We start from the raw sequence: 18,126 nt of genomic DNA on the forward strand, positions 1-18,126 counted from the left end.
ATGGATGGGGACGTCAACGTGCTGACACAGCCAGCACAGATGTGCTGTTTGATCCCAGGGACGCGAGCCTTCTTTGATGAGAAGGCAGGAGCATCAGTACACGCAGCCTAATTTCCTGTAATTCTGCTCTGCGGTCACTTACAGGCAACAGGGTATTAAGAGCCCACAAGGCAGTGTGTCCCTCCTGGTGGCCTTTGTCAGCAAAGAGCCCGACGCATGAGTGTCTTTGGGGTGAAAGACACCACCCTGGCCAAGGGTGTGAGTGTTCAGGCCTCTATCAGGTGGGAGACGCGGAATCTCCTGGAAGACCGTTGGGCTGTCACGGCTGACATTTCTGTATGGAAACGGCACAAAGGAAAGGACACATGCTTCGGTGACACAGGACAATGAGGAGCACGCTTAGAAAAGGTGCCGTGAGGGGGGTGCGGAGGGAAAAAGGCCAATGCTGACGGGCTGAAAGCATCACTTATTTCCGTGGCTTTTGCCAAACGGAAAAAGAGATGTGGCCGTCCGTCACGTGCTTCACGACAGGCGACCTTCTGTGTCAGGTCTGAGTTGTTTTCCGGACACGGGCATTCTGGGTCTCTCCACTTGGACCTCTCTTCCGTAAAGGAAGAAACCCTGGTCCGAACAATCACCCATCGTAGGTTCATATGCGTCTCTTCCTCGTTGATCTCAATATCCAGAAGCACTTTCTGTGCGATGAATTAAATCCTGGCAGTAGGTGACCATGCGTGTTTCCCGGGGGGCTCGCTGGGTTTCCAAGTGAGACATTTGCAAACACTTGCTGGTCTTCCGTAGGAGGGCGTGACACGGGAAGGAAAAAAATGCAGGAGGAATGGAAACATTTAAGGTGAGTGGAGGCAACAGGATTTTGCTAATACAACATTTTGCTTTCCCTCAGACTCTTAAGATGAAGAAAGACCACAATGGGTTCTTCAAGCACGGTTCGTATCTGTGTTGGTGTGTAACGCCTTCAATAATAATACCGCCCTCGGTAATAATGCAAATGAGCCCGTGCTTCATGTGTTTGCATTTACGAAGCACCTTGGCTTTCGTATTCTCACTCAAGCCGCCACAGGGATCATGCAAGGAAGGCAAACTATAGAACCCATTTCACAGACGGGAAACTAAAGGTCACAGAGCATGCATGGGTGGCCCCAGCCTCCTCCAGCCACTACCAGGTCCAAGCTGAGGTTCACGCCTTCTACCCCTATTGGGCTTTACCACCCTCTTCTGTAAAGGGAGCATCTTAATGCCAGCCAGTGGTGGAAGGACTAGTACCCCGTTTCAGAGATGGGGAAACTGAGTCATGGAGCGTTTAAGTAAATTACCGAGGGCTATATAGGGGTGTGACACGGGCAGTCTGGCTCCAGATTCTATGCCCTTAGTCTCCACACTAGACTGGGTGACAGCAGCTCATACAGGAGGGACAATGTCAGGAGGGTACAGTCAGTGGGAAATGGTGGCACCACCAGAGGGGGGAGCCCCGAGCTGACCTTGGAGCCATGAAACAGCATCCAAGGCGGGGATGAGACCTTTGCCTTTCATCCGTCAGTCAAAGGACATGCAAACCCATTCAGTATTCTTGACCTGAGTCAGAATCTACCTTTCAACCCAAAGTATGATGCAGCAAGAAACAGTCCACCAATAAAGAGACATAGATTAGGAGAGGGAACGGGTCAACAAGACATGTCTATCTTCTCATGGTGGGAATCCTCAGAGGAAAGAAGTGGAACATCTACAGAAAGGCAAAAGCAAAGACGAAATACATTTTCCAGTTTTTAGGCAATAAAACACATCACACCCAGCAACCTCATCACTCGTAAAACACGTGCTTTGCACGGAAGCCACTGTAACCAGAAAAGAGAGACAGGCAGCGACTGCAGAAGGGAAAGTGTGGCCCCTTCTGAAAGACTGCCTCATGGGAATTCAACCTTATCTCAAATTTCTCTCTTATGAACATGATAATTCCTAAACTTTTGATAAGAGATTTACATATCTCGGAGCTTGACGCATTTCTTCACTGCTGAAGGAAATGGTACAATCCTATTTTACACCGCTGAGAAATTTATAATGGTAGCAGATAAGAAAAATAGGCCAGAGTGTCTGAAACACACAGATTAACGGTCTGCATCGATCAATTCGCCAGATAATTGCACAACCGTTCCTGTCACTCTGTACAGGAATGGCTTCAAGGTAAATAATATTGATGCTTTCTCTTTTGTGATATTTTAATTATATTCGCAAGACTTATAGTCACAGGCCAACATATGGTAATTTAATTCGGGAGAATGCTTTCGTTATTTCAGTATTAAAATTAATATGTATTTCGTTGATGAGTTTGATGTTCTCTGCAGTGGATGTAGCGTGAAACTTTAGAAAAGTGTTTGAGATGATGTGATTGGAAAGGTTCCAGAATTAATGGCATATAAGAGAAAAGAGTGTGGGGCATCTCTATGAACTGTATACATACAGACGTCAGGCACGAGAGTATATATGTATTTACACTGCCGTCAGCAATTGGTGAAGAATTCAGGCCATCGGATGCTTCTCCCTCTGCTTTGAGTTTGTACATCTGACCAAAGTTCCCTCAGAGCTGGAAAGATCCCAGGCAAGGGATCCCGCTGGACCCAGCAAATGTGGTTGTAGTCCCTATTGTTGTTTGATGTCCTAGAGAAGATAGCTACGTTCACAGGGGCAGGATTGCCTTCCTTCAAGGACCCTGGGAGGTTTCGCGCACTCCTCTATGTACAAATAGCAGTAGCATCCACTCAGTTGTGAGAATGAACATCTCCAGCTGTTTCCAAGTGCTCCCTGAGCAGGGTGGGAGTGCCGCTGAAGTGACCCCTGGTTGACAACCACTGATTTAATTTAACCAACGTTTCATGGGCTGTGTTGGATGCCAAGTAGACGTCGCAGAACCAAAGAGACTTTCTACCCGTCCGCACCATCCCAAGAGAGGTCGCGGAAGGGGAGAGGCATCCGACCAAGTGACCAGAGAGGTATTCATGAATCACAAGTTACCATAAGGTCTGTGGACAGAAGTCTGGGGCAGTGGGAGGAGAATTTGAGAAGGATCTAATGGATGAAGGAGAAACGAGGGAAGAGCTTTCCAATGAAAGGACAGTTGGTTGTTGGAGACATGATAGAAGTTTCTGGAGAAGATGAGGTGAAGGGCACCCAGACCGGGAGGCAGCATGTTGAGTCCTGAGGGCAGCAAGTCACAAGCACAGGTAACGGGAGGGCCAGGGGGCATGACGTCCAGAGAGCAAAGGGAAGGAAAGTCAGGAGCCACGTTTTGCACAGCAAAAGAGGGCACGGCATGAATTTGGTAGTTCATTCTAAGGTCAGTGCTCAGCCAGAGGTGACGTTTGAGTTGAAGAAGTTCATCATCGACCGGTCCCTCTCACTGGTCATTGGGAGGCTGAGTGTAGCATGGACTGTAGCGTCGGCCCCAAAGGGAAGGTGGCTGCAGCAAAGCCAGTGAGACAAGGTGGTGCTTTGTCCTACCGTAGACGATCTGGAGATGCTGGCCGTGTGGCCACCTCCTCTCAGGGGTGTGGACGGCTTCCCCAGCACCCCCGTGCCCTGCCTGTGTGTGTCCTTCATGGCACTTAGGATTCGTAACGTGCAGTTTGGCTTGTGTTTATTGTCTTTCTTGTGTCTCTCCTTTCCCAAGCTTCTTCCAGCCACACCCTCATCTTCAACCTGGGTCGGCGGGGGGGGGGGGGGGGGGGGGGGGGGGCGGCGGGCATTTTGAGAGTCAGCCAGGCAAGATTTTCGGACACATGAGAGGTTGGGAGGGGAGAGTGATGGGACAGAAAAGGTGTGAAAGTTGGACCTGGTGGGGGACGCGTCCTGGAGGTATCGGTATTTCCCGAGACGGGGGACGGCGCAGGAGGGTGACATTGTGGCAGTGGGTGGTGAGAGAGGGAGAAGTGGAGAATTAAGTCTGTAACTTGTTAAGGTTGAGATTCCTCTGCGGTGACAAAACAGACAGTGTCCGTCATGAGAAAGCTGACAAGGAGCCGTCTCAGAGGGTGCCACTGGGAAGGCTGGGTATTGGGTTATTTTCGCTTTTAACAATCTCGATCATCTTTATGTAGCTAAGCTGAAGCAATGCCTCCAAGTAGCTATTGTTTTTGTTTCTGGTCTCCTGCCCTTTGTTTTGCTGTCCCTCTAATTCCTGATCAAGGTCGTGGAATAAACGTGCAACACGGGCAGAGAAATCCCATATCCAGGTACAGACACAGTTGTATCAGCCCACGTTGGCTGTTTGTGATTGCTGCCCCGGGTTTTAGGTAATTGTAACACAACAGATAATCAAAGGAGGCATCTCGATGAAACGGCTGACTGAAATCTTTGTGGGTCAAAATGTGGTTTTCAGTATCTCACCCTTCATGGCCCGGGTCAGGCTTTGGCCACTTGCACGTGCAAGAGAAACCACGTCCCTGCGTCTCTGGGTTTTGACATGGGAAGAGGAGGAGCGTGGGCGTGGTGAATTTTTAACGTGTGTGATACTGGGAGAGAACGCGGGGTGTGTGAGGACCAAGCCTGTTGCGGGAGAGAATAAGACGCCGTCTCTTTTCAGGATAAGCAAACCAGGTCAGCACCATCCCACAGAAAGACCAGCTGTTGGCTGGACCACTCTTGCCCTCATCCCCACTTATGAGGATGGATATTCAAAGTGATACTCTGGCAGGCTGAAATTTCCACGTGCCATACAGACAGACGCAAAGGGATGTGTCTCTATCATAGATCCTGGGAAGCATTTGTTAACGAGGCGAGACAAGGAAAGGTGGCTAAATTTGACTAGGGGAAAATATGTTCATGAAGGGAATAGCCAAAATGATGGTACCAGCTCCGTTTAGGGAAAGGAAGTCTGAAAAAAAATATATAAAGACGAAAGAAAGACATTGCATAAATGAGGAATACAGTCTAGCAGAGAAATGTTTTTAGCATTAGGGAAATCGGGCTCCGACATATCCATCATTTACTGGTGGCGTGACGATATATCTGGGCCCCAGCCCCCTCATGTATATCAAAGTACTTAATAGCAGGGAATGACATGAGATTAATGTCCAGGATACTTTAGTCTTTCATCTGAAAATGTTTCCACTATTTGTATTTTTACTCTCATGTCTAGAAAATAGTGCTGGATACAGCCATTTACTATAAAATATTTTTCACACCTTGGCCAAACTTTCGGCAGACTCTCTATTAGAAAACCTATAAAAATTTCATAAATATGAAATTAAAGCCTGCAGGAATGTAAATTTTATTCTGTGGTTACGATGTGTGCCTCCAGGAAATGACCCTTGATATGCATAAAGCTGTAGTGCATTTATGCTCTGATTTCGATGCCTGGATAGTAGAAATAAAGCTGCCTGGTCCCTTTCCCTTTCATCTGAAATTGCCAAACTAAGGGAGAATCACAATAAAGACCATGGCTCTCAAGCACGTTTATGTTCATTATTGCAGCTAAGCACAACAATGTATTTCCTGGCTACTCAAAGTAGTCAAGTTAGAGATGTTAAACTACAGATGTAAACTTACCTACCCTTGGAAATGCACGATTAAACTAGTGTCTTGAGTCTACCAGCATGTTTGAAGTACCTTATAGTATTCAATACTCAAGTCCAAGGACACAAAGATGAACAAGAAATATCCCTTATCCTCAAAGAGAAAATGGTTGGGTTGGCAAGTCATACCTTGAAACAAATCAGTGCAACGGTTTGAAAAGAACTAACCTACCCAGAGGCAGCAACGTAAGAACACGTCCTTGTCAGGTGAGTGGACATCCGCCCAGTTGCTGGACACGGTGTGTTTGGCATTAGGCACATGAAGACAATTGAGCCTGTTAAGAGTTGTACATGGTGTCATAAGCCAAGCCAGACCAAAATGCTGGCCCACTGCTCTTGCCCTGCTCATGAGCTAATCTCTCTTTTTCATTCATCGATCCAGGGTGTTATCATGCCTTCATGGACCACCGTAAAAGGTTACGTAGCCTGGGTGGTTCGGTCTGTTAAGCATCCGACTTCGGCTCAGGTCATGATCTCACAGTCCGTGAGTTCGAGCCCCGCATCGGGCTCTGTGCTGACAGCTCGGAGCCTGGAGCCTGCTTCGGATTCTGCGTCTCCCTCTCTCTCTGCCCCTCCCCCACGGATGCTCTGTCTGTCTCTCTCAAAAATAAAATAAAGCGTTAAAAAAAATTTAAATGTTCCTTAGCCAAGAAGGTGTGCCATGGTGGGAGGGGGCCCTCTCAGATTACTTTCCTACCTACACACCAGAGTTCTTCAACATTATGTCCATCAGAGTGCTTTATTTATAACAAATGTAATGCCTTCTTTATCTTGACATTAAGACTCATGCATGATATAATTTCCCACAATCAGAATTAGGAGATAAATCCATATAGGGTCACCTGGGTGGCTCAGTCAGTGGGTTGAGCATCTGACTTCGACTCAGGTCATGATCTCGCAGTTCCTGAGTTTGAGCCCCGCGTCGGGCTTGCTGGTGTCTGCCTGTCAGTGCAGAGCCCATTTCAGATTCTCTGTCCCCCTCTCCCTGCTCCTGTTCAACTTGCGCTCTCCCAAAAATAAATAAATATTTTTTAAAAAGAAAGAAAATGAATCTGTATCATGCCCTATCTATGCTGTAAAGGAGAAAATCAAGGAAAATAGTTCCAATTAAATAATGCATACCCCAATGCATTAACAGTTAGGCCTGATTGCATGAGATTACGTAAGTAAGTAAAGACTCTGGTGCCTCCTTAGGAAGCGTAAGCCTGAGTTTAGGAAGAGATCAGAAGACATTCCAAAAGGAAAAGGCAGAAGTGGGAAGAGTAGAATGTAGAGGGCACTAGTAACAAGCAGCATTAACATAAGGACCAACAGGGGTGCCTGGGTGGCTCAGTCGGTTAAGCGTCCAATTCCGGCTCAGGTCATGATGTCGCAGTTCATGGGTTCAAGCCCCACGCCGGGCTCTGTGCTGCGGACAGCTCAGAGCCCGGAGCCTGCTTCGGATTCTGTGTCTCCCTCTGGGTCTGCCCCTCTCTCGCTTACTCCCTGTCTCTCTTTGTCTCTCAAAAACAAATAAACATTAAAAAAAAATAAAACAAACATAAGGACCAACAGACAATATTTCTTTGACAATGTTAAGAGGAAAAGAAAAGGAAATAACAGCAAGTAAAGTTAGGCTATGCGCCAAGACAAATTATACGCTGTCTGAGGGGAGAGATCCAGATAGATGGCATTGCCTCGCACAAGCTTGGGTTGCCCTCATTTATAAGCATAGTATCAAATGTTCTGCTCAGGATATGGAATGAAACAGACTGTGACACACTATCACAGAAAACATGGTCCAATGTGGAAAGTCTTCTGTGTGTTAAGATGATTCCAATATGGTGAGTAGAGGTCGTATCAGTGAAGTGATTTCCCATAATGGTGTTCAAGATTTGTCAGAATCCTAAGCATTACCAAGTACAGATGACTTTTAAACATCGTGGGGGTTAGGTGCTCCAATTCCCACCTCCTCTTACACAGTCAAAAACCCAAGTAAAACTTTTGACTCTCCCAAAACTTAATTACTGATAGCTTACTGTTGACCAGAAGTCTTACCGACAACATGAACAGTAGACTCACACATTTCTGGTATGTTCTCTGTATAATATACTGCAGTCTTACAGTAGTGTAAGCTAGAGACAAGAAAACGTGATTAAGAAAATCATAAGGAAGAGGGGCGCCTGGGTGGCTCAGTCGGTTCAGCGTCCGACTTCGGCTCAGGTCACGATCTCGCGGTCCGTGAGTTCGAGCCCCGCGTCGGGCTCTGTGCTGACAGCTCGGAGCCTGGAGCCTGTTTCAGACTCTGTATCTCCCTCTCTCTAACCCTCCCCCATTCATGCTCTGTCTCTCTCTGTCTCAAAAATAAACAAAGGTTAAAAAAAAAAATTAAAAAGAAAATCATAAGGAAGAGAAAATAGATTTATGGTATTATGATGTATTTATAGAAAAGGATCTGCATAGGAAAGGACAGTCGTTCAAGGGTCAATTGTATAATCTTGCTGATGGCACATGACACTTAGATTCAAGAAAATTGTCCTGGGAGGAAAAATACTTGAGTTTACAGAGGAGATAGAGTTCCTTTGTAGGCATCGATCATTATGAAAAGGTTTTTCACCGAGGGGGTATCTAGTAAGGCTTTTGAAAACCATGCAGGATGTGGGGGTCGTTCTTTGTGGTGGGGCTGCCCGTGGGTTCCAGCATACCACGCTGAGCGAATCCAACCTCGAAATGGTTAAGGGTGGTCATTAAGGCAACTACTAAAAATGGCCTCCCAAATTTCCCAAATGTTCCATAAGGGGGCAGCACCATCCCCGTTCAGAAGTACTGCGACTGCCAGAAGTCCATGATAAGATTACCTAATTGTTAAGTGAGCAACTGTTGACCTCTGACAGGATGAAGGATGGGGGGAGGAGGTGGAAAAAGAGAGTGATGTATGATGAATACCGGCTGAGGCTCAGGACTGAGACACTGGGCCCAAGTTCGTGCAGTCACTGAACTGCTCATTGCTACTGTCCCCCCACCCAAACGACAGTGGGCGGGAAGGCACTGCTTCACCCCATGAACTGGAACCCAGCAAATCCAAGAACCCCTCTCTCTTTTTCCTCACAGCCAAGTTCCGACTGTTACAAGTGAAGGTTTCACCCGCGTGTCTTGAAGACAGCTGCTCTGGCGAATGTACCAGGACCTTCAGTATTGGGGGCAGCGTGAGTGGCCCATGTGAGCAGGGACGCATAGATCTGGAAACAGGTATGTCTCCCTTGAGGGCCATCCTCTATCCTCTGTGTATGTCATGTTCACCCGTTAACACTTGTGGCTCGTCCAGGCAAGAAGGGGCTGTAAATCAGAGCGTCGTGTTCCACGAGTAAACGTGGCAAAAAGGCCAGGCATCCCTGACCGCCTGAACGGTACCATTCAGAAGTGGGAAAGAGGGAGGCAGAGGCCTCCAGGAAAAGAGGTCATCCCGAGCGAGAAAAAGGAGAAAATAGAACACGCAGGGGCGGGGGTGAGAAGAGTGAGTAACGGAGCATGAGCAGCTGACATTGAGATGTTCCCCGGGGTTGGAATCACGCCAGGGGCAAGCCGCACGGTGGTCCTGTGACTTCTGTGACTTACGGGCGTCCTCTGAGCAGAAGGATTTGCATCTCTGGGCTGGAGTCGCTGCCGTAAATTATGGGGAGAAAGGCGTGCACAGACACCCTTTAATCTACCATCCGGAGGCTCACGGCGAGACATCACAGAAGAGCACCGTGGCGCCACGGCGAGTGGGGAGTGAGGTCACACGCGTAACTTTGAAACACTCGGCTAGCATGGGTGGTGGGCGGGAGTTTTTGCAATTCTGTCAAACCCTTCAAGTCTTCACTGAAGGGTCCCAGAATCCCTGCTTTAAAACCTGCGGGATTTGCTAGGTTCCATTGTCATGCAAATCACCACCTCCCAGGAGGTCTGTCTGCCTTTGCTTAGGGTTCTGGGCAGCTGCTGGGAGCCCGGGGTGAGGGGGAAGGATGGATGTGGAGCTTAGGAATGTGGATGCGTGGATGTGTAGACACCGAGGTCAGGATTTTATGTCTGTGTGGGCACCATGACAGGAAGGACGCACGTCAAGGTCTGAACAACCATCCAGAAAACAACCACCCACGCTCTCTTTCCACTACGGGACACTGAGAAGTTCAGATTTTAAAGATGGCTCCATCCACATGCGTGGAGCACACTCTCTTTGTAAAGGGCTCTTCTCTTGGCTTTAAGAAACGAACAAGGCTTGGTCCAGAACAAATGGGAAAATGAGTCTTGCATGCAAAGAGGGCAGAAAAAAGAATGGTCATTGCCAAGGAGCTGGAGGCAGGGAGATGGGGAGAGTGTTCAATGGGTATAGAGTTTCAGTCTTGCAAAAGGAGTTAAGTTCTAGAGTTTTTAGAAGGTGCTCCGTCAATAATCTCCCTATTTCTACCAGCACTAAATATGTTCAGATAGTGAAGGGAGTGGATTGAGAGGTAGGTTGGTGCTTTTGTTTCTTTTGCTGATTGTTTTAAAATTGCTTTCACGCTAATAGAGGAGAGCTGCCTGGAAACAAATGAACAGATATTTCGGAAGAAATATCACTACATTCCAGAAGAAACAGGGAAGGAGTTGATGCCCTCTAGGAAAGCAGTTTGAATGGGAGAGGCAATGAGGTGGGAAGAAAGGAAGTGCTTTTTGGTCACGAGCTTTCTTTAAAGATAACTGACTTTGAAAATTATGGTTGAGGCTTAAACAACACGGGGGGCGGGGGCCGACGCCAACCACCCCCAACACATGCGGTTAAAACTGTGAGAAAGCTGACGTCTGCAAGCCCGGTGTAGGGTCAGCACCAGAACCTGACGTGGTGGGACCCTCATCCCAGACTTCCAGCCTCCAGAACTGTGCGAAATAGGTGTGTGCCTTTTGAGCCACTAAGTTCGTGGGATGTTGTTATGGCAGCCCGAGCTGATGAAGACAATACGCTAACGTCAGATCACGTTGTGTCTACTCATCCTAAAGGGAGTCACCAGTCCCCCTGCACACACACAGGGGGAGGAAATGACACGGGTTGTGACCGTCAGGATACACAAGAGGGATGTCTGTCTGGGTCTCTTCTCCCCAACTCCCATCTTAGGACATCTCATTTCAATCTGGCCACGATATCCAGGATATTTATTTTAATGTTTTATTTATTTTTGAGACAGAGAGAGAGGGAGACCGTTCAGCCACGGCGGGGCACACAGAGAGGGAGACACAGAATCCGAAGCAGGCTCAGGGCTCCGAGCTGTCAGCACAGAGCCTGACGTGGGGCTTGAACTCACGAACCACGAGATCATGACTTGAGCCGAAGTCAGAAGCTCAACCGACTGAGCCCCCCAGGTGCATCCAGGATGTATTTTTCCACAAGCCCATAAGCAACAACTTAGAAGTTTAGAAGTGACACCCACTGCCCCAGTATAGTTCTTTTCTTTTCTTGTTTCTGCTTGATGTGTCCAGGCCCGTGTTGTAGATGAACTCTCCTTGCTCAAGCTGGGGACCTTTGTTCTCCGATAGCCTTGAAGGTGGAGACGCACGCGGAAACTGCGTCCTGACACACACAGCCCTCCGGTGGCGTCCTTTAGACTATTTAGAACCAAATTGTCAGCAGTTTGAAAGGTACATGCTGAGTGACTCTCAGCAGACCTGAGAAGGACTTCAGTCTCCTTTGGTCCAGGTCAGGTCAAGGCAGAGGACCATCGCAAGAACACCGCAAAAACGTTTTACGTAAGATTCCATGAATCAGTTTATCTGCCAGCTAGAGTGTCCTGACTTAAAGTGAATGGATTCATGGGGCACCTGGGTGGCTCAGTCGGTTGAGTGTCCGACTTCGGCTCAGGTTGTGGTCTCACGGTTTGTGGGTTCAAGGCCCACGGCGGGCTCTGTGCTGACAGCTCAGAGCCTGGAGCCTGCTTCGGATTCTGTGTCTCCCTCTCTCTCTGCCCCTACCTGGCTAGCCCTGTGTCTCACCCTCCCTCAGAAATAATAAATGAACATTAGAAAATAATCACAAAGTGAATGGAATCTTGAACACACGGAACAAACCCTCTCTGCTTCCATTTTCTTCCTATTAGGTTTTGTGTTTTCCAAACGTGCACCTAAGTCCATGTCAGCGGGCAACCTCCACCCCGCCTTCAAAACAGTCATGAAGACTGGTATTGGTGAGTCCACACAGGATTTACCTTGGGTGTCTGTGCCGTGAGTGTACCTTGGGAACAAGCCCAGAACAGCGCAGGCATGTAGGATCGGGTGAGTGCTTGCTTGCTTTCTTCCTGTGCCTTGTATCACCTGCCACAGGTAAAATACAATATCCGGCAGCATTATTAAAAAAAAAAAAAATCATGCGCTTTTCAGGCATCCAGATTTGGATGTACAGCTAAATTTAATTAAGCCACTTGAGACGTGGGTACATGTGATTGATCCTCTAAGCTTACTCTTTTTATCACTGAAGAAATGGGAATGATCACATTTATGATGATGGTGGTCCTCATAGTTCAAAAGGTTAATGAAATAGTTAAAGAAGAAAATATGTGTAGAGTTCTTCATTCTTTCTCCCTGTTATTTCTAGAGCTTGCTAGGAAACTCCTTCTGGGAAGATATACCTGTTATTGGTACTATTTGGTGAAAGGAACTTAGACCCCTAAAAGTTTAACACTTAAGGGACATTACTTAAGTATGAGCGGAGAATCCAAATCTCAGTGAGATATCTATATTATCTATAGGTATAATTCTACATTATAACCCATATTATCATTATCTACAATCTATATTATAATTATAATCTATACTATATATAAATAATATCTATATCTATATCTATACCTGTATCTATAAATGTTTTATTTATTCTTGAGAGATCACAAGTAGTGGATGGGCAGAGAGAGAGGGGGACAGCGAATCTGAAGCAGGCTCCAGGCTCTGAGCTGTCAGCACAGAGCCTGACGCAGGGCTTGAACCCGCGAACCGTGACATCATGACCTGAGCCGAAGACCAACTCTCACCCAACTGAGCCACGCAGGTGCCCCAAGCTCAGTGACTTATTAAAGAAAGGACTTTGGCGAAATTGTGACTTACGTCAACAATGTGAAGACGGGGTTCTCTGTCCAAGAGGAGAATATGGTTCTGAAGGCTGCTCATTGCTTTCCACGAAAATCCTATTCCGTGATTATTTCCGTCTTGGCCCTGAATCTTACCGATACTTCACATAACACACAGCCTGCCTCTCTCTTTCTCCCTCTCTCGCCCTGTCTCCCTCCCTCCAGAATTTTAAACGTACTCCCCGAAGAAGATAGGGTATAGGTCGCATGTCCTAATTTACGCATCGAATGCAATGGTGGCCCACACAATGGCTACACAGACACATGCAGAGCCTCGTTAGTGACAAGATTTGCATAATTAAACGACATTTGTAATTTCTCCCTTTTTATTCCGCAGAATGAATGAATCAGTGGAAGAATGGATTCACTCAAAATCACATCTGAAAAAAGCCTTCATGGATTCATGCTATTTTTTTTTTAAACCAGGCCTGCAGGTGCAATAATTTGTCTCCATTCACAAGGTTCTGACAGGTGATTCTGCTGCCTCGTCAGTTTTATGAGGGGATTTCTTTTCTCCGTGGCTATTCATGTTTAGCCACAGCCTAAGAGCAGTGTGGCCTATGTGGTGCCTTTGTGCTCGGCATAATATTTTCAGAGAGGAAAACAGAATCTGGGAGATCGGTTCAAACACGGAGAAAGTCCCCCCACGCGGGGAAGGTTCACAGCACAAACCAGGAAGACATTCTGGTGCAGGTCTCACGGTTGTGTTGTTACCAGGTGCGGGTCTGCGTGCTCACAGAGTTTGGAGGGGAGCTAAGGCTTGAGGTCACCTTCTTCGAAAAAGGAAGAATTCAGAGAATGCATGGAAAGCCTATGCGCAATGGCATGCATGCTTTTGTATATAAAATCATCCATGGGGTGGGCATTCACAGGAAAAAATTAAATTTTAAGGTATTAAATGTTAAAAATCTCTCTTGAAAAGCCCATGTTTTGGAAGCCAACACTTCTGCTGCCTTGAGGAACATTTCAGTAAAGGATGTTGAGCTGACTACTGAAGGACAAGGAGGTGCTGGGAGACAGGTATGGGTTGTGGGGCTCAAAGAGCAGGAGGGGATCCTGCAAGAGGGTGCAGGAGGCACTAAATGTTACCACTGCACACAGTGTGTTAGGACCGCCTACAGTGAAATGAAACAAAATACCTGTTCCAACGACCCCCATGAGATGCTTCCAGACTGCTCTTGAGAACACCCCAGGAAACCCTACCCAGGCTTTCCTGATCCCAGAAAAATAAAAGCTGCACATCACCTTCTAAGTGCACGGAGAGAATTAGGGCAGAGAGAAACAGCTGACGGGAGTCATTCGAAGCCCACCTGCATGGTCGGAGGAAGACAAGCAGTGAGCTCCCGGCACTTGCGGGAGAGAAAGGGACTGGATGCGGGAAAGGAAGGGTCACGCCGGGGGTGTGATAGCACAGGCCACTGTCTGTCTCCTTGGGAACCTTGGGGATGGGCACGGGTGGGTTTCTGGCTCTTCTTGGACGTGACCTAGTGGACATTAACCCACCTCCCCAGCGTGCTCTGGGCGGGGGGTGGGGGGGTGTAGCTATGGGAAGCAGAGCGTTGGGTTTCCAGTATTACTCACATAGGGAGTATTACTCACATACTCCAGTATTACTCACATAGGATGCATGTAGGCCGTGAAGCCCATGGCCCACCTGTGGCCAGGTTGCAGGTGTCCTGGAGCTTTCTGCAGAATCCCCGCGTCCCCTTCCCATTCTGGCCCCAACTGTGAGCCCTGCCCCAGCTGCTGTGCATGAGAACAGAACCTGTCGTGCAAAGTTCCTTGTCGCCCAGACCTCCATACCAGAAACAGGACTCATTTCAGAGTCCTTTGTTTGTGCCTAAGACTCATTCAAAGGAGCGGGTGGCATCTGGGTCGCGCACGCGTGATCAAAACCAGCCCACTGACCTAATCTTGGGAGAACGAAGTTAAGGCCGTTGCTACAATAACTACCACCAACTCTTGACCTAACCCACAACATTGACTACCCCCTTCATAAATTCTCTTGACTTCGTCAGAAATAATATCCAGTATTTTAAAAATTCTCCTGACACCTACTCTTCTTTTCTCATTTCCCAAAGGAAGATGGTCTGAGCTGGGGTTTGAAAAAAATTTCCTATGTATTTTTATTGGGACACTAATTTCATTTAACTTTCTAATATACCTTAAAACAAGATCTTTATTGCAAAATTTTGACACTGAACAGAAGTAGTATCTGTATGCACCTTGAGGCATGGCTGTAACAAGTGTGCAATCTATACTGAACACCAAATATGCTAACCTCATTCTTGGTTCTACTCTGGAGCTTAACGGAATCATTATAGACGGAGTTATCATCTCATTACAGAAGGTGGTTCTTAACTTCGTCATTGCCAAAACTCCTGTACCTGTGACCAGAATGCCAGTTAGGACCACTGAAAGAAAAGGAGGAATAAGGGAGATTCTTATTTAATAGAGCTGTAAAGCTGACATTTTACATGGATGTGGATGTATATATATATAATACATATATATACCTATATATGTATATGAGACATATACACACATTTCATAAGTTTCATAAGTTTCCCTCCTTTCGCAGGTGCTTTGCCCCCAGAGATGGCAACTGTCAGGAAAACCAGAGTGAAAAGTACAGGGAGGCTGTCTGTCGCACAAAGGGCCCAGGGGAGCGTCAGCCCGGGGCACAGGAGGCTGAGTGGGTCCAGGGACGCGGTGCTCTGGCTGCAGTGAATGTGGGGACTTGGGGACCCCATTAACCCACAGTGGGAAAGAACACACGATCTAGTAACGGGATAAGAGGAGTTTTCACAGCATAAAGTCATGCCTGGAGCTACCAGGAAATATACCCCTGGGGCGTGACCGTGAAACAGTATTAAATCTCCCCTCCAGAAGAAGGGCCCAGAGACAAGAGCAAAAGAGAAGTCCCAGACCCAGCCTGTGGGCACAAATCAGCTCTCTTCTTTCAAAGAGTTAAGAAAAGGGGCGCCTGGGTGGCTCAGTCGGTTAAGCGGCCGACTTCGGCTCAGGTCATGATCTCACGGTCCGTGAGTTCGGGCCCCGCGTCGGGCTCTGTGCTGACAGCTCAGAGCCTGGAGCCTGTTTCAGATTCTGTGTCTCCCTCTCTCTCTGCCCCTCCCCCGTTCATGCTCTGTCTCTCTGTGTCTCAAAAATAAATAAACCTTAAAAAAAATTAAAAAAAAAAAAGAGTTAAGAAAAGAGGCACCCATGTGACTCAGTCGGGTCAGCTTCTGACTCTGGCTCAGGTCCTGATCTCCCGGTTCCTCGGCTGGAGCCCTGCATCAGGCTCTGTACTGACAGCACGGAGCCTGCTTGGGATTCTCTCTCTCCTTCTCTCTCTGCTCACACACCCCTCCCTCTCTAAAAATCAATAAATAAACTTTAAAAAGATTTAAGAAAAGAGGTGAAAACCGACACGGATCTATGGAAAAAGGTAAAACAAGGAAACACAGTATCAACCTGGAGACTAAGGGCAGCCACTCACAAAGAATGTAATCTGGAACTTTTCTTTTCCTGAACTTTGAAGTTAAAGGAAAAAGAGTTCTTCAAGCATTCGGGTAGGGTAAAAATAATAAAAATTAAAAAAAATAATAATAAAAATAAAATAAAATAAATAAAATAAAATAAAAATCTAAAATAAAGAGAAGCTACCCATAAGAAGTCAAAATCATGTGGTGCCCAGATATTTCCTATGGAAGCCTGAAGTAAAAGCAAAATTTCTCAAATACTCAAGGATTCCATTTGTTTATAACCCAAATACTCTTCTTAGGTCATGATCTCACGGGTCGTGAGTTTGAGCCCCACGTCGGACTCCGTGCTGACAATAAAGAGCCTGCTTGGGATTGTCTCTCCCTCTCTCTCTGTCTCTCTCTGTCTCTCTCTCTCTCAAAGTAAATAAATAAACTTAAAAAGAAAGAATGGAGAAAAGACAGGTCTGATTTTAATTTAATTCTAAGCCACGTCCGAAAGTAAAGACTAACACCAGGTATGCATAGTGTTTCCTGCAAGAACAAAGTTTCAAATATGGTTATCCAAATGAATTAAATGCCAGAAGGGGTTGAAAGAGATATACTAGTTGTCACCTGTTCAACAAACGGAATTGGGTTTACAATCCAATATTGTGTGAGGAAACGATATGAAAACACAAGTCAATAAAATACAAATTGCCCTCCTTGGATATGGGGGGAGTTTAAAGATAACCACTTCAGTCATCATGTGGAACAATTTAGGTATCAATAATAACAAAAGTAACTCATATTTATGAGCCATTTATTAAGTGCCAAGTGGTCTCCTTAGCATTTTTTCACGCAGATTTGTAATATGGGGTCAATAATTCTCTTAGTCTATTTGGGCAACTATAATAAAATAGCAAAGACTAGGGGGCCTATAAGCAACACACAATTATTTCTCACAGCTCTGGGGGAAGTCCAAGATCAAGGCACCTGCAGATTTGGTATGTAGGGAGAACCTGCTTCATGGTTCATAGATGGCTGTCTTCTCTCTGTGTCCTCGCATCTCTTTCGGGTCTCTTTAGGATACTAATCCCATCCCTGGGGGCTTTACTCTCATGACCTGATCATCTCCCAAAGACCCCCACCTCCAAATAAATACCATCCCACTGGGGTTATGGCATCAATATGAATTCAGGGAAACATTCAGGTTAGAGCAAGAATGTTCTTGAAAAGCTGAAAGGGAACCACAGAGCATATTTTCAAAAGCAGAATCTGCCTTTGCAATCTTTGGAAAAGATGTATACAAATAAGACATAATCATAGGACAACAGACAGAAAACAAAGGAAATGTCCAGAGAGCCTTAAAATCCCTCATCGGCAAGGAGACAAATGGAGCCAATCACACGTGTATTATCACACATGGTTGGAACAGAGAAAAGGTTAAACTCTCACCTAAACAAAGTCTCTCAAATTGGGCTAAAAAATAAAACCCAAATCTAAACACTTTGGGGGAAAATAACAGCCTAAGTACAGGTCCCTTACCTCTGTCCTCGTAATTAAACAAACCTACACACCTGAGAAAAATTACAGAAGGAAACACAGAAGGAGAAAGAGAAACAGTTGTGATGTTCAAACTAGCAAACAGAGCCAAGAGACACAGGTACCTCAAGGAAATTCTGCCATGTTTAGAACAAATTGGCCCAAATTCAAGAGACCACCGGAGCAGCTCCACACTCTTCCTCCTGAGAGATGACTGCAATTTTGTTGGAAATAAACATAAGGTCATCCAGAAAACTCCAATGGGACCATCAATGCTGGGTCTCCAAAGGGCAGGGTTTTGGCCAGCTCACATCACTGGGAGGCCGAGGCGATGCGTCAAGTAGGGAGTGGATAGATCAGTGATTACAGGCCATGTTTGTCTAAAGTGGTTGTGGAGAGCAATCACAGACTCCCCCATTTGGG

The sequence above is a fragment of the Panthera tigris genome, chromosome X (assembly GCF_018350195.1).
Source record: "Panthera tigris isolate Pti1 chromosome X, P.tigris_Pti1_mat1.1, whole genome shotgun sequence".
Classification (NCBI taxonomy): Eukaryota; Metazoa; Chordata; class Mammalia; order Carnivora; family Felidae; genus Panthera; species Panthera tigris.